General features: G+C 40.6%; 1 protein-coding gene across 9 annotated transcripts in view; it reads right to left on the bottom strand.

The window, feature by feature from the left end:
• The window catches only part of SOX5 (SRY-box transcription factor 5), a 645,708-nt gene that overhangs the window by 449,270 nt on the left and 171,449 nt on the right, over positions 1-24,989 (bottom strand). For all 9 annotated transcript variants that reach the window (XM_087765890.1, XM_087765888.1, XM_087765887.1 and 6 more), the window contains exon 3: positions 2,198-2,260. The gene's annotated coding sequence lies outside the window, so the exon portion shown is untranslated. The remainder of the gene's footprint in view (positions 1-2,197; positions 2,261-24,989) is intronic.

The following is a 24,989-nucleotide window of genomic DNA, read 5'->3' as shown; positions in this document are numbered from 1 at the left end:
TTGCACTTACAGTTCAAATTTGATCAGTTTATAGTAACATAATGTTTATATGCTAAGGAACTATAATAAGAAATCATTCACCATTCCTATAGTGTGGAAGGGCACATCTATGAAAATAAAAAGGAGCATGTGAAAAGATAATTTATAAATATTTGAGAGCTGAATGTATCTGGATCAAAGGCAGTGGAAACAGAGGCTGAGCCTGAAGAATTATCTGAAGTCTGCCATACTTTAACTACCAGTTCCTAGCAGACAACTAAACTGTTATGAAAAAGCACAGAAACTGAGCTTTAATACTAAACATATGACCCAGAACACATAGGGAGACAGCCTGATGCATTACACTGGTTTGCTCAGAGATGATGCAACTTCACAGCAAAAACCAGATGCCAATATATGGTTTTGAAAATTTCAAGAAACCAAGAAAGCACTCGCAAATTAAAAAACCCAAACAGCCAAACCCAGAAGACAAATTCTTCCAAACCAAACAACACATCCCTAATCATCTTCATGTACAGCTTGTTAGAGGTCTATTAGTGACATACACAGTAAAAACAAATCCTTCATTCTCAGAAAAATTTTGCAACTAAAAAGAAAAAAAAAATATCTATTTTTACAATGCTGCCATTCAGTTTGTATTGATGAGTTCTCATAAGTGCTAGGGACCAAATTATTTCAGATTAGAAAATGATTTATTCTTTTATCAGCCACAAACTTCTTTTGACCTCCGAGTTTGAGCCAAACTTGCTCTATGTGCCTGCAAACTCTCAGTCACAGGAGTTAGGTATTTCCCGTGTTAGGTGTTGCTAGAAGCTCTCTGCAAAAAGCAGCACAGTGCTGCTACACTGAGGATGAGTAAAGGGAGGCACTCGCTGCCCCACAGAGCTTATTATCCCTACGTCACACAAAGCACGACAGGTGGACCCAGCAGGGAATTTCAAAGAGGACAATGCTCATTTTGGTGTTATTTACATCTTCTGGATCTCTGAATATTAAAATTTAAATGTATTCTCACAAATTTGTAGGAGGGGGAGGAAAAGCAAGGATTCTTGCTACAGTGTGCATGAAAGAAAGGCAGAGAAGCAGAAATACATCAGTCACTCCCTGTTTGGGTAAGCTCTGTCTTTTAAGACAGTCACAGGGCCAAGTACTGCAGTCTCACTCGGGCACATCTTATATATCAATACCTTTGCCTCAATAAGAACCCAGGAAAGACTGCAGGACAATTTATATAATTGACTGGATCAGCAGCTACACCTGTTATTAAGATTACTTGACACAAGCGATTGAACAACTACCTGCAGTTGTTCATATCCCGCCAATATTTTGCCATTTTGGCTGATTTATCTATGATGCATGACTGCCTCAGGCTGAGCGTTTTTGGAAACAGTACAACTTTTCCCAAGAACAAGGTTAAGGAACATTACACTTAAAATTCTTTGAGCTCTTCCTCTGAAAAAAACACTCCAGCACTTCAAGCTTCAGAGGAAGGTTTGAAATCTGGCAGCCTGGTTGTGGTGCTTTTCCTGGAGAAAAGACTTTTGTCCTCAGATGTGCCTCAAGTAAGCCCTTAGGAACAGTCTTTGTGACCTGCAGTTCTCCAATGAGTGCTTGGCTTTCCCAAGTTTTTATTGTGCTTTCAGCACAGTTTTTATCTGAAAGCAAGTGTTGCATCTTGATTATAGTGTATTTCACCTCCACCCCATTTAAAAAACCATGTAGAACAGGAAATGACACTAAAGTAATCAAATGAGTCTTCAAAGAAGAAAACGCAGTGAAGTTACAGATAGCACACAAGGACCTCAGTAAAATATTTCTTGAAATAATGCAAACACCAGCCCAACTACCCACACAAGACAGTTGTCACTCCTGAGCTGGGCAACTTTGTCCAAGCAGCACACATGCGCTACCACCTATTACACCGTCTCGTTATTTATTTTCCAGCCTTTATTGCATTTCTCCTCAGGCTGCCCTCCCGAGGCAGGGAAGCAGTGCTGCCCCCGTTGCAGGTGGGCAACCAGCAAAGCGAAGCATTTGCCCATGGTTATGCAGAAAGGCTGCAAAGGAACAGGGAAGTCAACCTGACTGTGCAGGTCCTGGGCCAGCCTTGTCTCCCAGAGCTGAACCAACTCGCTGCCAATTCACATCAGCACTTCCAGAAACGCCTCGCCAGCAAGTAAGAAAACACACCTCTTACCTGCCAAGTCTCCCAGCTTAAATTCTCAACTCCTCTTCTTTTTATTTTCTTCTGCTTCCAACACTGAAGGCAGGCAGAGGAAAGAAAAGAAAAAAAATAATCAAAGGAAGAGCCACAATTATCTCATTCAAAACCTTTTTCATATTCCCTGCAACATTTTATCCTGAGCAAAAATCTCAAGGAAGTAAGTGCGGTTTCTCCATTCATTTTTCCACAGAACTCAGGTCAGGCCCTTAGCAAAGCTCTCCCTAAAATACAAGATGCTGAACCTGAGAGCAAGACCTGCGGCATGAGGAGGAGAGGGGGATCTCGTTAAAGGAAAACTAAACTGAGGGAAGCAATGGGTATTAAGGAAAAGATGGAGATTAGGATCTCAGTACAGCAAGGTGCTTATTCACAGAACTGCAGGAATACATGTAACTAATTAATTAGAAGTCTCTACTCAGACAGACACAAGCTCACACAGGAACCTTCAGGGCCTGCAGAGGGGAAAAAAGGAGAGAGGGGCAAGTGGGAAACTGAGCCACAGTCAACTGAAATCAATAGAAAGACTGACAGCAATTTCAGTAGACTTTGGATCATACCCAAAGTAGCAGAAGAAAAAAGATGCAGCAGGAACATGGAGAATAAATGAGAGAGCAGATTAATAACTCCAAGAAAAATTATTAGTACAACTTAAGAATAGCTGGGGGATTGCAAGAGGAGGGTTAGATTCTGCTCTTCAGGCTCATAAATGCTGGCTTGCTCCATCAAAAATCAATGGAGTAGTTTTAGATTTACATCAGTGTAACTAAGAACAAAATCAAATTAAGGAGTACAGAGTAACCGGAGAAAAACCAAGCATTATCGAGCGTTCCAACACTGGGAGGCACTCAGATACTATAGTGCTGAAGGCCATGTTAGTAGATTGATTAAATGATTGATCCATCAGTAGGAGATTTATCCAATATGGGGAGGAAACAGAGAGCTCTAAGTCAAGACCACTAATCAGCTATTATTTATATTTTCTGCACACTATAAACATACAAAGGAAATGCTTTATAGAAATTTCAGTAATAATAATTTCCAATTATTTCCCACTCTTGAGATTAGTTCTAACATTTTTTTCAACACTTTAAAGGTGTTTTGTAAAAGCATTTTGAAAAAATTTTCATAACAAAATCCCAGGACTTTCATGTTCTCATTTAGATCATCTCTCCTGCTTTGAGTCTTACAGACTGATACCAAATGCTACAAAAACTAAATGCAGAGCCATTTATACTGGGAGAAATGCACTATTTTTCTTAGACTAACAACGCAGACTTTCTCTACACTTCATTGCTAGGCTCATTGTGAGTTTTGTATATGACTGTGAAAGTAGTAGTTTCTTTTCAGCAGTTTCGTGCTCCCACAAACACAGACTAGTTTCTTTCAGACACCTACTTTCACTAATGCATTGCCATTCCTTACGTCATGTACACACTGCCTCTGTTCTAAAAACACAAACCTTAATAAAAGTTAAAGCTCTGACTTGAGCTAATCTTTCTTACCTTTTATTTACTACTTATTTCCTTCTAAAATCACTGCAATTATCACATTGTACCTAAGTCCTTACCACTGGGATTTCAAATGACTTGAACATTATCTAGTTTTATTACAAATAAAAAAATTATTCCATCCAGTCTCCCTTTCATTTCCACGTGTAGTCCACAAAATCCACCCATTTCTAATGATATGTGCAACAAAGCTAGCCACGTTTTGCGACATCTCTGTCACACACATGCGTGTATTTTTTCCACTTTTTAGTAGATGGCCTGCAGGCACAGAGAAGGCTACTACTAGTAACCCAGGGAAATCTACTTAATCTCAAATTGTAGAGATTTATGTTTAAATAAGTGAAGCATGAGGTTCTATCTAGCTCCTGATCCCACAGGTAGACTTTCATTAATAATTACAAGTTCAGTCCTTAAGTTCCAACTAATAATCAGACCATTAAAAAACAAACAAAAAAAACCAAACAAAAAACCCCCAAAAAAAACAGGTTTAAAGTTTTTCTTTTAAGTAAGTTCATAAAAGACAAAATAATTTTTAAAAGTCTCTTTAAAGGAGAATACCGATTTCCTTTCAAAGACGACGATGTCCTCGGCTGGATTCTTTTCTAACAGGATCTATCCAGACTATTCAAAACATAAGGCAACATTAACCAGAACAAGAGGGAGATTTCCTACAATGCTGCGGAGCAGTAAGTGGAAAGCTACACCTTCCCATATGGAATGTGAATTTGCGTTTCATATATGCACATTTATAAACAAGGTTGTGTCGAACATAGCATGACACACAAAACTGTCCAACTTAGCATTCTTCTCTTAGTTCATGTATCACTGATGAATGAAAAGACTTGGATCCTATTCTAAGGCCGTGTGATCATTAGATCACAAGTGCCATTATTCTTCTATGTCAACCTATTCTTAAACACAGTTTCAGAAAGAAACAACATTTTTATAGCACTTCCCTGGGAGTTAGATGCGTTTTGATTCCCAGTGCTTGGCTGCAGCAGGATCAGAAAGGTACGATCCAAAACACTGCGGAAGGGAACTTCGGAAGGTTCCACCTAGATATTTATTTGAACATGTTTGCTCAACTTCACTCAGAGATTAGGCTCTTACCCACGTTCTAACAAATTTATTGCAGATTGCATGTTAGTAAATAGGCCACCAGTGTATGTACCTATGATCAAAAATGAGAGCTCAGCATCTTGGGCGTAACAGCATTTGTACTTGAGAGCTATCATCTGCTGCATAGAGGAAATGGAGCAGAAAACTTGTCTATTTCCCTTTCTTCCACGTCCCAAAAATAAACAAATGAAAGACATTGTGAAAGGTTTACAGTAAGACCCATGCAAAAATTTCACCACAAAATGTAAAAATCCCTCATGCTTCATTACTAATCTGAAAAACAAGACGGTCTATAGCAAATAACTTTCACACAATGATTAAGAGTGTTAAAACAGAAGCTAAAGAAAAGTTCTGAAATTGATAGCGAACTATGATTTTAAGAAATTATTTGGAGTGTTTTCATATGTTGTGGCCAAAAGCCAGGGAAAATGAATATTTTCAGAAACTGAAAAGCATCTCGATGGGCAAGAACTCTTGCAAACCAGTAAAAAAAAAGTAATTTACATACCCTCTCGGACATCCCCAAATTTATGTTTAATAGCAGTATATCTTTATCTTCAGGTGCAAACAAACAACTTGTCCAAACAATTGAAAAAACTTCATAATTCAAGAGGATTTCGGGGAGTTCTGGAAATCTTTCAGAATTAGGCTAGAATTCATTCTGCATTAGAAAAGAAACAGCACAAAACAAGCCACCTATATTAACCATCCACAAAAATAGCATCTGGCTTCCAGGCTTTATTTTTGTGGTCAGCAAGACTTTAGTCTGAAAGTAGTCCCATCACTTCAGCAATTCCCCTCCCAAACAACTCTGGGATTCTTATTTTTCTGTTTTTCAAGTCCTAGATAGCGACCTCTCAAAAGCAGGGACTGTCTTCATGCAACTTGTCCACGAAGTGCCTGCTGCAGGGGGTTTTCCAGTTCCCACCTGCAGTTTCAGGGTACTGTTATGTGAGATGCTACAGTAGAACACATTAATATTCCTCAAGCTTTCACCTTTTACTTCAGCATTGACAATACGCATTTAAGGAAAGAAAGTACAAAGCTGGACACTTAGAATCACAGAATCTTTTAGGTTGGAAAAGACTCTTAAGGTTAACGGTTGGACTCGATCTAACACTTAGGGACACTAACCATGTCCCTAAGCACCACGTCTACACCTCTTTTAAATACCTCCAGCGATGGTGACTCAACCACTTCCCTGGGCAGCCTGGTCCAGTGCTTGACAAACTTTTCAGTTAAGAGATTTGAACTTGAACCTACAAAAGACTGGAAGAGCAGCTCAAGAGAAAAACTGCTCTGTTCACCTCAGTGAGGTGTTAACACTGATAACTCAAGAATAACAATAACAGGGTTGAAGTTTAAACTATTTCAAGGCTTATATATGAAAAAAGAACAGGTTATACAAAGCACTACATGACTTCCCACTCTGATGTTGCAGGCACGTGGCATTTGAAAAATAACCTGTTTAGCCTCCTTCCATCTAACAAGGAACCAGCCTCACAGAGCTTAACACAGTACAACTGTCCGAATAAGAGAGGGATACATTCAAGTGGCTCAAAGTTCAAAAATAGCATCCTACTTAAGCAACTTGCATGAGTGAAGCTGATTTTGTAGTCAACCTCAGAAGGGTATTTCTACCCTCCTCTGCTCTCACTGCAATACTTGTACAGAACATTTCTTAAATCGGATATGGCAGAACCACTAATAATCCACGTGCACTCTGGGTGAGCTTGGCTAATGAATTCAAATGAGAGCAGAAACAAGCCACAGACTGCCAGATTTTTAATATCCTCATATTTTCTAGTAGTGGTGTAATTGTAATTAATGTTTACTTTGTTCTGTATTTTATTGTTGAGTCTTTAAAGTCCTCTGGGATCCCTTTGGGATATACAGCACTATATAAATGTAAGTTGTTATTATCAAATAACAATCACTGGCCATTTAAATTATACAATAGGTACCTGATTATACTTAACCAAGTTAAAGCTCTAATAAAAAATGATTATATATAATCTAAATTAAAGATATTTTTCCCCAGTTCAAAGAACCCAAAGTTCTTTGCATTGAGTATGCAAGTGCCCTGCAACACCTGGAGCTTGATCCTGAAGTACTGAAATCAGTTAGGAGTTTTGCTGTTGCTTTCAATGGAGAGGTGATAAGATGCTTGGCAAAGTTAAATATCTAAACAATTCTACCCTTCTGAAGCAGCAAAATTAAGATTTGTTTTGTTTCCCAAAATCATGATAGAGTATTCATCCTTACCTCTAGTATTGATCCCAAAGCATCTATAACATTTTGGCTTTATCACCAGTTATATATACACTATATGCCTGAGAAATTATTTCAACATAGCACAGAGATCCTTGAGCTTACACTAAACCAGTTAACTTGGTGTTGGTGCCGCCAATTGGGCGCAGCATGGAACGTGAAGAAGGCAACTGATCCTTCCTCTCCACAGTCAGAAGTCCTGACCTCCTCCTCTTCCTTCTATGATACAGCCACAGAGACACAGCCTCAAAAATATTTACCCTTAGTCTTGCATATGAAATAGTCCATGCAACCATGAGAGAGAGTTTAGGATGCAGTAGATTCTGGAAGTTCTGTTGTCAGGCACACTTCAAAAACCCCAAATCATGCAATCACCGATAAGGTACAGTGACATTTTATACACGAACTCTTGTAGGAGATTATTTACTTGGCTTTAAACTGTTAGAAATCACATCTTCAAGCTTTGAATCCATTGGGGAAAGAACTAATTTAGCTGAAAGTCTAACATGAAAACATGACTCCAGGACTTAAGGTTAGAAAAAACCTTGCTTTTCCTCTCTCCTAATAAGTACCATGGGACTGGGGGTGTGGGCTGCGGGTGGAAATACGTCTTTTCTGGCTGACCTCTGCCAAGTCATTTCCCTTGCTTCAGGTTTCTCATCTGTGGAACAGGAGTAATGGCATTAACCTCGTTACTGATGAATAGCATTGTAAACGGGTCTACATTATATTTCAATGATAATAGATCATCTTGTTGGACCTTTTAGTATCAATAAAAAAATTCATTCCAGAGTCAATGACCTGTTGGCAAGTGATGACTAACCCAACTTAAATTCAACTGCATGGGTTAAGAACACAGTCAGCTCAGGATCCCTCCAGCAGAGATGGACATACTGCCCTATGGGTCGTAACGGCCTAATGGGGGCTGAAACATTTTTTGCTGTTTAAAAGCATCTCTCTGTGCTGACTACAACGAAAGGCTCAGATAACAATGTTCAAAACCTAGTGTCCTCAGAAAAGTACCTAATGTTAGTCAGGATGAACCTGGAGCCACAACCTTAATTTTAATCAGTTCTGGATTTTTCTGAAAAAAAAATTTTTTTTGGGGGGGGGAGGGGGCAGGGAGTCTAAGGATTGATCTGAACTTCCCTCCTTCTCTTGCTTCCTCCCCAAAATATGTTTTTTAAAATTGAGAAATTACAGTGGCTTAATTTTTATGTGAAAAATCTACTAAAACCACATTACCTTCAGCAAATAACTTCAACAATTTCCCCCCCAGAAGTATAAATATTTTGTTTCAAAGCTGATATTTCAAAACAAAAATGTTCAATTTTCACCGAAAAAATTGTTCATTTTAAATAACTGAAATGAGAAAAGACTGCATATCTTTGAGAACTGGACAATAATTCTCCAAGATGTGGGCTAAGATCACACTAGCTGAAGATCCCTCTCTCCAGCAATGCAAATAACAGCAACAACGGTGTGCCATAGACCTATCACACATACTTAATGACTTCAGTAGCGCTCAGCCAGCTTCCACCAGCTGAGAATCTGGGACAGAAGCCCCAGCTGAAATCAGGGCTCCCTTGTAAGAACCTCTCTATACGCACAAAGCAAGAGACAGCCCTCGCAATACAGTTTGTAATTTAAAAGGACAGCATCACCAAAAGATGAAAAGTGGAGATTATTATTAAAGGGAGCATGAGCATCTGTTGCAAAGTGACAAAGAAATCTGGGGAAAAGCAAGGCATGGATTTCTTGAGTTCTGAGCCCTCAACTAATGCTTCCTTTCTTAAGGCCATTTCTTGCAGTCAGGATGGAAGTAAAAATTTAATAAATTAATAATAACCAATAGTGTTTAAGTCCAGTAGTCACCCATTAAAACTCCACATATATTAGCCAACTTTGATTTTAAAGTGTAACACGGATCTTTCCTGCTTGCCCGAGTGTGCTGTCGGTAGGGTTCTTCAGATGCAGAATGTGGTGGATGATCATACCCGTGCACATGGACAGCTTTCCCCTGAAGTGCACGTCCTCCATCAGCACTGAGACTGCCTGAGCCACCATTGTTTGACACGTCTCTCTCTAACGTGTCAGCAGAAGAGCACAGGATGCTATCCATCAGTCCAGCCACAACACACCCCAACACACCAGTTAGTCAGAAGGAGCTGGAAGGCTAAGCCGGGGTGATATCTTGAGGTGGGAAAAGGATCTGAGAGGTGTGGGGAAGAGAGAAGGGCAGGGGTGGTATGAGATCCATATTGTTGTTTCACTAGAAGGACACAGCATGTCATAACGAATTACCGTTAATTTGCACCAGCAGTACAGTTAGATTGAGACCAGCAAGCGACGATGACAAACAGCACTTGCAAGATCACATAATGAGGGGGCAAGGCTGCTTCACTGGAGCCGCTTCACTCCATTAGTGGACAAGGCTTTTAATGCTGCTATGCACAACCAAAGCAATTTTGATTACTTAGAGCTAAGTCTCCATTTAGAATGAGTCAGAAGCTGAAACAGGGTGGTTTTTTTTTCTTTTAATATAATTTATCTACAGAGTATTCGAATGGTAATAAGCTATCTGAAAGCTAGACACATTAGCCTCTGTTTGTGTCTAAGTAATGTTGAAATATACTTCTTAAAATAAGTTCAAATAATATCTATTCTAGCAAATAAAACCAATAAAAAATAGCAAGCAATCAATAACCATGCCAAAAGTGAGGGCCAAATTTTGCTCTTATTCACTGTGATTTAACTCTGAAACTTTGGAAAGGGATTTTGGTAGAACAGCAAGAGTTTCATGACAGTACACTTAGAGCAGCAGCGTGCTTTGCTCTCATCTTCTTGTGCTAGGTTTACAGTTTGTGATTTGACTGATTCTATTAGCCAAAGACCAAAACTGCATTACCTTCTGGAGTAGCATATAAAATTTTCTTTGTTCATTTGTTTAATGCAGGTTTTGGATGGCTGATGTTTAGGAAGTGTGATTTGATCCCAAGAAACTCACAAAACCTGAGCAAAGTCTGTTAACATTCATTAAATGTTTCTGAATTATTTCTGCTAGCTTAGGTCCAACAGTTTCCACTGTTGAAAGTGGAGTTGCATGAATAACTGTGGTTTAAGGATACTTTTGCTGGGCAAAAGAAGGTGTTGGCAGCAGTTTAAAAGTAGATCCTGTGAACAAGATGCCAAACTCTCCTTACCTTTGTGTCTTAGGGGTTAAAGTATTCACCAAGATCAGCAAGACCCGAGTTTAAATCACACATGATTTGGAGCAACGACCTGTGTGCACACCATATCCTAATATCTGCCCTAACCATCAGGATCTAGTTACCATTTTTTTCCAGTTGAAGCTCTGTATAAGCACTTTTATGTTCCTTGGCATAGGGAGTGGACCCCAGTTACCTGTTTTCACAGGGATCAGCCCGCTCACAAACCTACAGAATTATTCTATTTCTCCCTCCATGAACATGTACACATAGGTGTGTGTATATATATATGTATATATATGTACAGATAGATATATACACACACACACTAAGAATAGAATGTGAGAAGAAGAAAAACTACATTCAAGAACTTTCTTCCATTTAGGAAGAAAGAGGATAAGACCATGGATCTCCTATGTGCCTGTGAGCAGTCACTAGGCTGTATAGTTACTGAGTCTTCTTAGAAATCCCAAGAAATCAAAACACTTTGTTTCATATGTATTGAAATGAATCATTTTGATGTTCAGAATTTTATTTTCATCTTTATTTTGGCTGAAATTACTTATCAGATTTGACCCAAATTTCTGAAGAACTTCAGCTGCTTAGAAACTGAATTTTTGGATGCATAAATTTGTTTCTGTGGAAAAAAAACTCTACCCAAATATGCAACATTTCAGTACTTCATCAGGATTTCTTACAAGTGGGTGGAGGGGATTGGGGGGGTGGGGTGCAGTTGAGAGAAAGGGATTCCTTATCAAAGAATCAAGAGAGATTGTTTATCACTCACACTTCTCCCTATATCTGATCTAGCACAAAAACTGGATTTTTCCACTGGCCTCTGAAGTACCTGGTACTGCCCAGTTACTGTGGCAGGGTACCCAAACCAACAGACCAAATATCTGATGCATTAAGGACACAGAGTGGCTATAGGCTTTGGCTAAAGCACAGAACCAGGAACATTTCAAACAGCTTCATTTCTCAGCTCCAGTACAGTTATGTATGTATAATTTATTTAAGATTTGACTCGGCAGGGTAGCTGCATGCAATCAGCATATTGTTTTTGTGAAGGTTCCCCCCTATTGCCCCTTAGACAGATTTTAACTGTCAGTATATTGGCCTTTCGAATTTTTGTTTTCATAATACCATAAGCTATTTGAACATACATTATTATATACTAATCATTGCTTGCCCAATTTTTTTTTTTTTGAGTCTTACAGGCGACAGAAAAGAACAAGAAAAGCAATTTAGTTAGAACTTCAAAGCAGTGTTTCGTTATCATCCAAACTGGAGCTCTTTTATGCATCTCTCACTATTTGGTTTTAAAAGTGAAAGGAAACCAGTTGCTTCAATTTGTTCTTTCAGATTTCCACCCACCTCCTCCCACTCTCAAAGGAGGGGCTTTATGATAACAGATAGGCTGATCTTGAGATCAATCACAGATAGAGAGATATTTACTGTCCTCAGATAGTCGTAGTATTGCTTACATTCACATGAATTAAAGATTGCCTAAATCCTGCCTCTGAACATTTCCAAACTTTAAAAAGATAGAGATCTATATTTGAATTTCATATCCATCTCATATCTCTATAGCAGGATGAACAAAAATACCAGATTCAATCACACCTGAACTCTATAAAAAACTGATCTTTCAAGATTTGATGTCATCCTGTGGACTTGTGTATATAACAAACCAGCCCTGAAAAACTAACAGAACAGCTCCACTCCACACTCATCCTTATCCCTTTTCAGGAGTGCCTTTGTACGGTTTAGCTTTGCTTTTGAAGTGAATTAAGCTAGACTCCATATGGCATTTAAAAGTGCCCACAACATGAACTAGTGCAGAAAAGTATTGTGCTTCAACGCATAGCCAAGCTTGTTCAGTAATGACCTAATACAGGTTAAGCCTGAATAATATGCTTGGGTATAACAAGATGCTGAGTGCTTGATGAAAAAATTATAGTGAAAAATTCACTAGTTTACGTTGTGCAAAGGTCATATTACTGTAGATATTCAGAATGGTTCCTTCATAAATTGAAATCCATAGATTGGCCACATTCTATATTTCTAAACTTAAATCCCAGCTTTGAAAATCCCTATGCTACACGTGCAGTGAGGACAGCATCCTAGTCAGGACAAGCAGGATTGGCACGATGGACTTCCACTTCTCATAATAGCTCTCCAGCCATTACTAGCAGCCCTGGTTACTCCTTCTCGCTCATCCTTTCATCCCTTCCCCCTTTCTTTTTGACCAAACAGTCCAACCTGGACACAAGACAACTTTTGTTAAAATCCATTTAGTTCCATAAAAAGGAAAAGAAAATAAAGTCCTTCAAACAAAATTTTAAAGAGTAAATCAACAATATCTTTGACATTTAACCAAGAAAATACCAAAACCAGCAAAAACTATTTTAAACTTTCACACAATAGGAAAAATTCATCCAGGTGGAGCAATTGGTAGTGGAGCGGAGAACAAGAAACTGAAAAGGTTAAGGTTTTTCTGCATGAAAATGGTAACTCAAATACACACTCAGGGGGACAGTTATACATACGTTTTTGAACTAAAACTCTAACCTGGCATGATTAATTTTGGCCTTAGTTTTGTCAAAATATTGGAGTCCATATGGCACAAAGCAAATAATTTTACATTTTTATTTTAAACCCCTGTGTCTTTTTCTTGCCTATTCCCTTCTCTTCCACCACACACACTGGCAGCCGCTACCAATATGCCAAATGCCAAATCAACCCTGCAAGCTGGCTGGCACAAGCACTCTACAATACTGGCACACGCTTCCTTTTGCAAGGGGATTCTCTCCGAAACCCTGTGGCACATCCAAGCATCCCTGCTTAGCAGCTGAGGACCCTGTCTACCCCAGTCACGTCAGCAACACAGCGCCTTGACTGTGAATGCGCTGCCCGTTTCATTATGCTTGAATCAAATAAAATGATGACACTTCGCATCGGTGCATTGATTCCCCCTCCCGCCCCAAAGAATCAGTCAGCACTTTATGATATCTTTATATCCAGCAATGGAGAAGTATTGCTTGCTGCTGAGGAAAGGGAGGGTGCAAATTGCTGCAACATGAGTAAGAACAAAACAAAACAAAAAAGAAAAGAAAAAAAGAGAGAGACATTACTCAGGCAAGCTGAGCAAACTCCTGCACCTACAGTTGGCTCCACAGAACATAGATGCCTAACTGGAGCAAAAGGATGTCACTCCGTCGCCTCTTGTCCATAAAATCTTCAGTGAGCTGGAGGGAAATCAGGAGCACAGAAGGCTTTGCTGACCCTGTCAGGATTCAAACTGGTATTTGAGGCTCAAATACTAAATCGTTCCCTTTGCTGCCCTTTCTGGATTTTTTTTGCCCTATGCACGTCACTCTAACCCATGGCACAATTTTTATTTAATTTTTATATATATATATATATTTTTTTTTTTTTTTAAGACTTTAGTTAGATACTCATCCAGAGTATAAGACATCAGGCTCCTTAAGTAAGCAGACAGGTAATACTATTTTTAGAAAAAGACCAAGAATGAGCATTGCAAAGTCAAGCACACTGTACTGAACCAAAGGTGCGTATACCTTCTAGTTCGTTTTCTATACTTGTACGTTAAGTTCACGGCCAGGGTGAATCCCACCTCCCAGTGTGATAAGCATCCTTTGCAGCTACAGGAACTGTGCCCAGGATCTTCAAGACAGCCCTGATGTAAAAATCAAAATAATACCCCTTTTTCACTCATAGCAGAAAATGGTGAGTCCCTCTTCTGTGACAGCCTGTTTTGAGGGAGTTTTGGAGCATTTCTGAGAAAGACCCATTTCTTGGGCTGCGTTGTGCTGCAGGGTATGGGCTAGAGGAGCCTCTGAGGCGATGCTGTGCAGCCACAGTTGTTTAGAGGTCCTCACGTCAGCCCAACATCTGCAAACGGAGAACAAACCCACACGCTGCTCTTCCCTTGAGACACAGTGAGGAGCTCAGAAAACCAGGCAAATGTATCAGCAGTAGCCCGTGATGTTGAGGACACGGCCTGCAAAGTTTGATACTACCTGGAGCTCCCAAAGTGCCGGAGGCTCCCTGCAAGGGTATGCCACCTTCCTGTGGCCCAGCTGAGAGTTGACCGAGGAACAGGTAAGCAACGACTAATGATTTGATTTGCCCTGCCACAGTGTAATGGTCAATCGAGACCACTCAATCGCAAAAAAAAAAAAAAGCTAAAAACTTTCCTCTGTAATAGGCTCATGGAGAGAGGTGGAAACTTCGGTCTCTTGTAGCTGCACAACGCATCCACAAGACACGGGGCTGTCTGCCTCTTCCCACATTACCAAGTTTCTGTTGGAGCAGCAACTCCACCTAACAAATGTAACTTTAACAACAGTAAAACAACCTAATAGCTTAGCATGCCAGGGGGCTAATGTGGTGGGCCATTTAACGCTGCACTAAATAGCCCTGGTTTGATTCTCATTGCCAAGTGCTGAACTGAGAATTGCAACTGCAGGAGCAGTCCCTAATTCATTAGTTAAAGGGGGTCATTGCTCATAGGGTGGGGAAGAGGGAGGGAAAGAGGAAAGGGGGGGGGGAATATCAGGCAACTCTAAACATTCAAAGTCAACAGAAGGTTGCACTCTTGAGAGATGCAGTATTTAGCTGAAAGCCTGACAAAGCTCTGCAGCTGGGAGGCCTGTGGTGGTTTTACTCGACACTAAAAAAGTTGCCATAAGACACTTGTAACCTGTATAATAGGCTTGGTGGGAACGGCGAAGCTGGGAATGAAAGGAAGGTGAAAACATCTTGCTAATAACACTGCGGTTTCGTTTCAACTGGCCCTCAAAACCGTACACCATGCAGGCTGCCAGCACAGCAAAGCAGCAGCAAAACAAATAAACTGCCTTCCCATCTACAGTTCCTAAAACACTGAACCCCCAAAAGAGACCTGATTTCAAAGGAGATCACTTAAAAACTTAAAATGATACAACAAAACAAGCCTAAATTTACAGGGCACCTCTGCAAAGGGAGAGCTTTATTCCTGAACATTAGAACCCTAAAACAACCATTTTCTCTAATTTCTGCCATCACTCAGATTGGCCTTGAATTACCTCCTGATAGGCCTCCCATGTGCTTGCAGATGAGAGAGTGTAATGGGGATCTGTTAATTAACTAGAAGCAAAGTTGCACGGTGGGGATCAAACACTGGATGCGTCCTAAAACTCCCACAGAGAAGATGAAATGCAGCGCAAACTTTAAAGACTTCCCGTCATTAGCCAAGACCTTGGCTGCTCCTGGCCCAGACCCCTCCTGTTTCGGAGAACAATGAGAACAATGATGGCAGAAATGAAATAGTGCAGCAAGGAACAAAGGAATTAGCTATTTACCCACAGAGAGAGAAAGGAAAAAAGGGGGGGAGGGGGAAGGGAACTTGCTTTTTTCCTAGGGTTTCTGTCTACTTTTAATTAATTTACAGCTGCCAGGGACTTGCACACAGAGCACGCCCAGGAGCATTGTGTTAGAGCACGGTGTTAATACATGTAACATCTACTGTTTACTCCCAGGCAGGAAGGAGAAGGAGCTGGGGCAGAGGGGAAGGAGGAGAGGAAAATCTTCCCTCTTCACAGTTACTTGAAAGAGAATGGGCAGAGCAGAGCAAAAGGTTACGCTGCTCTCTAACTTCTATGAACCCGCTTCCACGTGGGCGGCTGTTATTCTTTAAGAGATCTACAGGTAGGACAGATCACTGTGGGCAAGACTTGCACTGGGTACTACAATGAAAAAGGACGGCACTAAGACAGGTGAGGTGATGGCGAGCACTGCACCGACAGCTCATCAGACAACAAAGGGCCAGGTTTACCGGGCTTCCTCCAGTGCTCTCAGATCAAGGGTGAAGATCTCAGGGTGGAGACCCACAGCCAAACGCATTGCTCTGCGGAGACACCCAGCCACACTTCACGGTATTTCCAAAGCACAAGCTCTCAGCTAATAAGGCTGGCCTCGCAGCAAGGCTAATTGGGCCAGGCAGAGCGCCACACTGCCACGGTAGCACTAATAACTAGCTTCTTCAGTGGTACCACAGATAAATACTGCCCCTGACTTCACTCAGCTGAAAAACCAGCTATTGCTAAACTACGCCTACCCCTCAGACACAAGGGCATGGCACCAGACCAGAACCTTACTGGAAAAGCAACTGGATACAAGACAGGATACCCTAAAACACCTAAGCTGGCATTGTAAGCCTATGTTTCAGAGACTGACTTGAGCACCAAATGATGATTTGCTTTATCTTACCTTTCATCTAAAAAAAGGCTTTATCAGATGGCTATTTTCATGAAGCCTAAACACCGGGATGTAAAGCAGGATTGCATTTCCATTGCTAGCCTAGAGGAAGAGGCACGGAGACGTCAGACCATTCAGGAGAGCCCTGCATTAAGACTCCACAGCTCCCCCTACAAAACCACCAGACCTCAGAGAGCATGGCGATGGGTACAGCATGAGAAGCTGAAGGGAACAGAGTAATTCTCCTGGTAGGCACTCTGTGAACATTTGCTGGAGCTTTTGTCTTCCTTGGAAAAGGAACAGAAGAAACAGAGGCTCCACTAAAACAAATACAAGTCTGCAGCTGATCAGATTTATTCTCAGCCTAGACAATGGCCTTAGGCAGCGATGGTTTCAGTCCGTATTTTGCACATCACTGCTTTTGATAGGGAATGGGAACAGGATGAGAGCCTAAGGAGTCCTAAGGCTGGATGCGAGCCCCAGGTGAGGATGAAGCATTTACAGTATTTTCTGGTTCCTCAGAAGGATGGTGGTGGGGGTATCAGTCTTTTTCAAGGGTAAGATCAAATGATACTATTATATATGTTTTAAAACTGAGACACACAAATATTCAGTTTCTAGGCTACCTGTTCAGAAGAATCAGCATGTGCTTCACAGTTCAGCAAAAGAGACAAAACCTTTAGGCTTACAGTTAACAAGACCAAAACAACAGTTAAAAAGCCCACTGCACATCAGGCATGCTTGTCTATGCAGGAGAGAGGCACAAAAAACTTCTCTGACATTCGGCCCAGGGCACCAAGCTTGACTCACCACAGGACAAGGGTAGGGGACAGGGAGGGAGCATCCTTTGATACCATAACTAGTGTCTCAGCACTGTCCTACATTAGATAACTCCAGAGATGGGAAACAGACATAAGGTGAACCGAGGGTTGGGGGACTTTATATCCTGTTTAGATGCATTATAAAGCCAGCTACACTTTCAAAGGGGAAAGCGATGTCTTCTTTTCCAGAACCATCTCATTCCAGTGATTGATAGTTGAGTTTTCATGTAACAGGCACCATTCTCCAGTGCTGCCTACATATCACTCAATCCTAACTAAATTCAACTAAAATATCTAGGAGTACATCTCTGCTCTTTCACTCATCTCTCTTCCAGCAGCTCTTGCTTCTTCCCGCAAGGATAGCTTCTCACTATTTGGAAAGCACTGCTGTCATGACTTCTCTGTGTGATTACATTGTCTTCTACCAATGAGGTCCAGATACCCACCCGGCACCCCAGAGATGACTATCATTTGTGGCTCGGGCCCAATGTGGCCCACATCACTGCAGCACTCAAGTGCTGTATTGCGACCTAGCACACCCATCCTCACTGCTCTCCTTTTAAGTAACGCTAGTATATACTTTTGGCAGTTAGACATAGATGATCCATCTTGCCTTTGATCAGCCAGGAAAGCTTATGGAAAAGCTGGGAACCAAGCCTCAGCTCCAGATTAGTATTACTGGGCTGTCCATATTCCTCTTCACAAGCAGGATTCCCATGTCTACATTTTTGCAACTGGTGTTTCCCTTGTTTACAGCTACTGGACTCATCCATGCAGGTGACTGACATTTGTGTGTATGCAGGCACCATTTGCTCCATTCTCATTGCACTGCTGAATCTCTGGTGATGCTCAAAAAGACCACAAAGACCAAGCCATCGTAGGGATTGAATGAGGTGGCACAGCAGTGAGGAGGTCACTTTGGGTCAGAGCTGAAGCACATTAAGAAGGCAGTCAGCGTTAAACCTGCTTACAACCGATACCTTTTTGGGGAAAGCAGACAGCATTGATTTCAAGAGCAAGCACCACCACCCCCTGCTACCCAACTTAGAACGAAATCTCGCTCATCTTGTTTATCCAGGCAGATCTGTTTGGACCTTTACTTTTGAAATGGAAGAAATCTCTTCAAATTTTATAAAGGGAGAGAGAGAATAAAGGGGACTCAGTTTACAAAACTTGTTCAAGTCTCAAGCAGAACACACAAGATTGTAGCTCCAGAGGGAAAATTGCTTTAACATGGTGCAAATACGTGAGATTGATCCTTACAGAAAGGTCTGAAGTACAAAGTAGCAGAGTCCAGGTTTCAAATTCTTTGCTTTTACGCACCTCTGACAGCAAAATGACTGTGTTAGAATAAGTGATTTTCAAAAAATCTGTTTTATTAATTCATTTGGCTTGTATCGCTGAGAGGAAATCATCCCATCACAAAATCTGCCAAAAGGTTCAGTTATTATTAGCCTCTAAGATGCAAGCTAATTGCTTTCTGTGTTTTTCACCAAAACCAGCTGAGATCCCAAGGTTCACAAAAAGGATACTGCACATGCTCAGAAATTCACCTGTCCTGAAGATTTTTAATTACACATTTGACATCAGTGTTCCCCAATGTAAAATCTGTGTTATTTGTTAGGGTTGCATCTTACAGAGACTTCAGCAAGCCTGTAACTCTGCACACATCAGTCTTGCTGAAGTTAGAGGGACTGTTCAGATGCATAAACTAACACATGAACTTGCCAAGCCTTTGCAAAATCAGAGCAAGACTGTATCACAGTGAACACTATAGACCTTGTCACAACTGCCTGAAATTAAACTCATTTTTTAAAGAAATATATTTAACAGACATTTTATGGGGAAATTGTTGGGTCTCTCTTCTTCTCTAAAAAATTATCAAAACAGGTATCCGAAGACTGTAGTACTACACAATCCCTCTACTTTTATATATCTCCTCCTTCCTTGAAGTCAGTTCAAGCCTGGAAGTAGTCCAAAAGAGCCAAGTGACTTGACTCCTCATACAGCCCAGTAACTCTCTGCTGCCATCATGATTTCTTGAGACAACAGCATCCCCGTACAGTACGCCATGCTCTAGTTTATTCTGGAAACAGGAGGAGGGAGAATGAGCTTGACACTATGTCAAGGGCTAAAGTTCAGCAAGTTGACTCAGCTCAGAGCATGGTCAAACGAGCACCAGAGCAGGCTCAAGTGCGAGGCGCAGCTCTAGGTGGCCGTTATTTTCCCAAGCAGGACAAGTGTAAATGGATTAATCCTGATCAATTCCTTTGACAGTTTGTCTCTTACAAACACTTGTTGATAAAGAGTTAAAATTAGCTATATAAGTAATATCTAGTAAGACTAATACAACACTGAAGGCAATAATGGTACAATCAACTTTTTCCAGGGAAAAGCCCAGCACTCCTATTCTTGAGGGCATGCTCCTCAGCCCGAGGACATCCTCCAAGAAACTGAGGACTCTGCCTTGTTCCTCAGCATACGGACCTGCACAGCCAGGCTACGTGTTTGCTCGAGCAACATACAGAGAAATGAGCAGCATGCAAAGGAATAATTAGAAGCAATCGCACTTTATAAAACTAGCAGTATAGATACCTATTTCCATCTGTAACAAGCCAAATTATTATGATGCAAGTCTTACCAATGCTCCTCCCAGCTTCCAAATTATTTATTCCAGCCACAGCAGTTCACCCAAACTTAAGGAGCACGTTTTGCTGGCTGGTTTAGAAGACAGCCCCTCCCTCCACTTTACATCTTGAACCAAAGCAATGCTCTAAAGGTACCAATATCAGGACAGCGTGCTTTATTTCTCCTGTAGCACAGACAGCAACAGGCCTGAGCTTTCATCTAAGGTTTTAAATGACCCGTATCAGCCTCTTACATTTCAAAGAGCTGGATGACAAACTTACAAGAAATGTCTCTCTCGAAACTAAATAATGGAAATTTCTTTAGAGGTGAGCAAAACACATTGCCAAATGGAAGGGGTCCAGGTTTCAGGCTGACACACAATCTCACCCTACTTTCTCTCCCCCAAAAAGCTTCTTTCAAACCAGCGTATTGCCATGAAAAGTTTCTGTTTTGACAAATATACAAGTTTTTTTTTTTTAACAAAAATATCTGTTTTCTGACTGCTTGACAATACTGCTTATAAAACATTGCCATACATTGACTTCAGCTACATGTGGGCCTAGAGCTAAATACAGACTTCAGTATTCAGAGTTGTCAGTGCCCGCCACCTTACCCTCTCAAATGTGGAGGTGAACGTACATATTACACATTAGCATCGTGAACCAACTGATACATGCTGCATGGGTATTTCATGTATGGAGTACATATAATAGACTACCGCACAACTCTAGTGACTTGTTCAGGAGCTTAATCTTAGCCTGTGTCTCATTTTTATAGGGCTGCTGAAACTGAAAAAAAAGAAAACCCCAACAAAAAAACCACCACCACTTACAAGCACAGGGAGAGACTATTAAAGGCAGAGGTCTCTCATATAAGCACAACATGTGATCGGATAATATTGTCTGGATTAGCAGCTTTATAACCTAGCCAAGCCCCAGGGCTACAATTATCTGGTTGCATTAAACTGAAATCACCTGCAAAACCTCACAGTGAATGAGCCCTTGGAAGTGTCTAATCTGCTGGTTCACACTTACAAGTGAAAGCAAAATTCAGCAATGGTGAAAAGATGAACAAACATCACAGTGCGAGATTTTCCAGCTAATGGTTCTAATTTTGCTTCAAAAGGAAAGTCTTTCCATTGCTTTTGGCTCCCATTCCACATACTTTCCAAATATAACAACAGTATAATAAGCGAAGAATAAGAAGATAAAAGTCACAATAATAGCTACTACCAATTTGCACCTGTATAAAACTTTTAATTTCATTAGTTTTGATGCAGAAAATTAGCGAGGTCTATTCTAAGGCCACTTGCTGTAGGAGGAACCGGATTAGACGCACACTCCGCCAATGCCCTTTGGCCCCGAGTCTGTCCATGATTCGGAGGTTCTCAAACTACATGGTGATTTTAAAGAGAAACTTTCCAAAATAATTTACTTGTTCATGCTTCCATTATTTTCTCCTAGTCCTTCACCAGGTGCCAGAGACACAGGAACGGTTATTCCACAAGCATTTATCTAGTACCTGAGGTTTTTGCTCCACAAAACTTCTTCAGCCTTACAGTCTATCAAACAAACAAAACAATCGACAAATGAACGGTCATTTTAAACTCTCTGACCAGCTCTCATTTTAGGCATTCACTTCTGCCTATCTACCATTCCTTCTGGTTATGTAGACGGACATGATGATCGCATACCACCAGCTGTTGTACATCGAGATTTACCAGGAGTTTTGCTAGATGAAAACTGCGAGTTGATGGATGGAATTATAATCAGGTTACATAGATAAGGACAAAACCATAGATAAGAAGCTCAAAATTGTGTGGTCCTGCAGGCTGCCTACAAGATTGACACTATTCTGTCCTAGAAATGGCAATCACCTGGGGCATGTAAGGAGAGCCCTATATTTTAGAACAGCATATAGACAGTGAGCTATCTCTCAGCCTTCTGCATATCTATGAGCAAAAGACACTTCTTAAAAGAAAGTTTTTATGTAAATGTAGAATCATCAATAAAGTCATGTAGATGGACACCTAACACTCATCAGGTAAGGGAGAGTGGTATGGTTTTGCTACATATCATAGTACAAGAAGCTCTGCTATAAAGCTAATAAAAAGTCAATAATTACAAAGAAAGTGACACTTGAAGAACTACTCAGGTACTACTGTGTGGGAATTAATGGTGCTATTTTTACTGGTGATCTCTGCAAATCTTCAGCTCTTCTAAGCTGGAATATGCAAGTGGGAAGAAACTTTTAACTAAATTAATTTTCAGGCAAAATTTAGAGACAATCTGGAAGATGTTCTTTAAAAACTAACAATGAAATTTGAAATAACTTAAACTGAACTAATTGATTTTGGATTTTATCCATGTTGGAAGCTATTTTCTGATATAGCGGTAGGAAGAAATGTTTAACATGGATATGACTGGTAAATGCTACTACACTTCCATACTAAAACCAGCTTTTTTTTGTTGAAAATTAATTTCTTGCCTGAAAAGGATTAAAATAATTTCCCTTTAAAGAAGGCTTGACTAGATTGCTGCTCTATCTATATTGCACCATCCAGTTGTGTATTTATGTCATGACTTGCAAAAGCTTTTCAAGGCACTACTAAATGTGCTTTGAACAGATGGGGAAAGGTAATGCATGCCATTTTGTCAGCACAGACACACGCCGATTCTGACGCAAAAAATGACATAGTACTATATTGATTTTACATACATTTCCATATGCTTAAATAGCTTTAGACTGTATGTTACTGAAGCATTTATTTTAAGATAACACCACCGTTTAAACTTAGTTTTCTCCATTTATCTTCTTGTTATCAGAATCCATATTTCATTCCAAATATAGCTGGTTGGGTATGCAGACAACAAAGAGGAAAGAAAAAAAAAAAAAGAAAAGAAAAATCAACCTTCTCATCAGCCAATGTATTGACAAACAAAACAGGTAATTCCCAAACAATATCAGACTTCAAGAATGCAGGCCTGCATGGCTACCTAGATGATTTTCTGGCTACTTCAACCCACTTCACATCTTCCTCATAGTCTTTGGTGTGCTGAGGCCTCCTTTCCTCAGGTCCACATATTCACAGACTCCATTTCTTTCTCCCCAAACAAACATTCTTAATTCCTCACACTGGCCATTTGCTACCTCAGTAAGGCAGAAAAAGGAAATCTGCAATGTGTTCTCTCCTGAAAGGTTCAATGCCTGCCCACAGAAGGGAATGTCTGGAGCAAATAACAGGCACCCATCACCACAGGGAAGAGCCACGCTCCCACTGCTGTGACAAGTTCCATCATACCCATTTGTATGCATGCTCCCAACTTTAACAAAAGCAATATTGTTGTCCTCTGCTTCTGCCAGGCACTTATTCAATTTTATTTCTCTTCCACAGTTCAGTGCTACTCTTCTCCTTTTGCTCTCTCTGTATTTCTGACCTGAACTTTAGGAGGAAAATAACACATCTCATCTAGACTAGAAAGGAACAGTTCAGTTTAGGTCAAGCTTAGCTAGTAAGACCCTCAGCTAACTCTGCAGCTCAAATGCAGCCTGAGCTACAGCTCAGCTGGATATGGTTGCAGCAACAGCATTACCCTCTGTTTAAAACAGAAAGTGATGTAGGCAGACGGGCTAACTAGTTCTAGTTAAGTTTGCTCTAACCATTACTCCCCAGCCACCACCCCAAAGAGAAAGGCAGCAACAGAAACATATGAGCCAGTGGGTTCACAGTCTAGCAAAGAACTCCATGGGTTAGTTAAACCTGGTTAATTTTATCACTCAGGAAAGTTACTACTGGATACAAGAAATTTAGCATTTCAGAGGCTCGTAACTTGGGAGCTGAGCTTTCCATCAAGACAGTGGGAAGAATAATTTTAATAAAAGCAAATCGACTTATTTTTTCTCTCAGCTTGGGGACAGCTGAGCCATTTTGGCTGAAAAATCCTTTTAAATTTTTTTTTTTTTTTAAATGTCTGAGGCAAACACCCAGAATGGAAAATATCAGCCAAAGCTGAAGTCACTTGGCAAAGATATAAACAGCTGAAGAGAGAGTTTTAGGATGGAAAGCATCAAGCAATCTTCAACACAGACATAACTTCCCATACCTCCTACTGCCTATTTCCCCACGTTCCTGCAATGGTCAGGAGCGGTGAGCTCCCTGCCAGCACTTGTGCTCCTGCACAGGGCAGGAGCAGTCCCTAGCTTATGGGGCAGGTTTCACCCCCAAAGCTCCCTGCTATATGATGACACTGAAGCTCATGACCAGGTAAGTCAAAGAGGAATAACTACAGATGTACAGAAATTAGCAGCAACTTCACATCTATGATAATAAATAAAATCACAGGAAATTAATGAAGGTTATATGCTATCAATATCCATGCTAGGAGGAAGAGCTTGACAATCTAGAAGGTTATTTCCAGACACAGGTTCTTAAATAGCCATAAATATGTCAAGAGTTTTAAGAATACCTCCTAACAGGACATTTCCAGAGGTATATAAAACACTGCAGAGAATAAGCCAACATCCATCTGCTACAGAGGAGTCCCATGGAGGAAGACCGATTCTGGGGTTTGGGGATCTTCCTTTGAACCATCTGACCTTGGACACTGTTTAAAGAGGGGCTGCTGAGCTCAGACACCGGACACCCATCAGCACAGCAAAGCCCTCAGCACAAACTATCCAGCAACAGCAGCCAAACATGAACCCCAGGGCCAGGATTCAGCCTCCTGAATCCCACCTTTATTTGCAATGCATATATACCTATTACAGGTTTTGGGTAAAGAATACACTTTGTTTTTACAGGTAATTGGTAGCTTTGAGCAAGTGTGCTTATCATCACTGGAGAAAAAGATTTGCTTGATGAATTAAAATCATGGGGTTATTTCACTAAAAATGCAAGGAAGCACAACGCTAAAAACATTAACAAGTAAATTTTTTTTTTCTTTTTAAG

The sequence above is a fragment of the Nipponia nippon genome, unplaced genomic scaffold (assembly GCF_047370975.1).
Source record: "Nipponia nippon isolate SJK-2023a ecotype South Korea unplaced genomic scaffold, ASM4737097v1 scaffold_3, whole genome shotgun sequence".
NCBI classification, from domain to species: Eukaryota; Metazoa; Chordata; class Aves; order Pelecaniformes; family Threskiornithidae; genus Nipponia; species Nipponia nippon.
The sequence above is the reverse complement of the archived record's forward strand: the minus strand, read 5'-3'. Positions and strand labels throughout refer to the sequence as shown.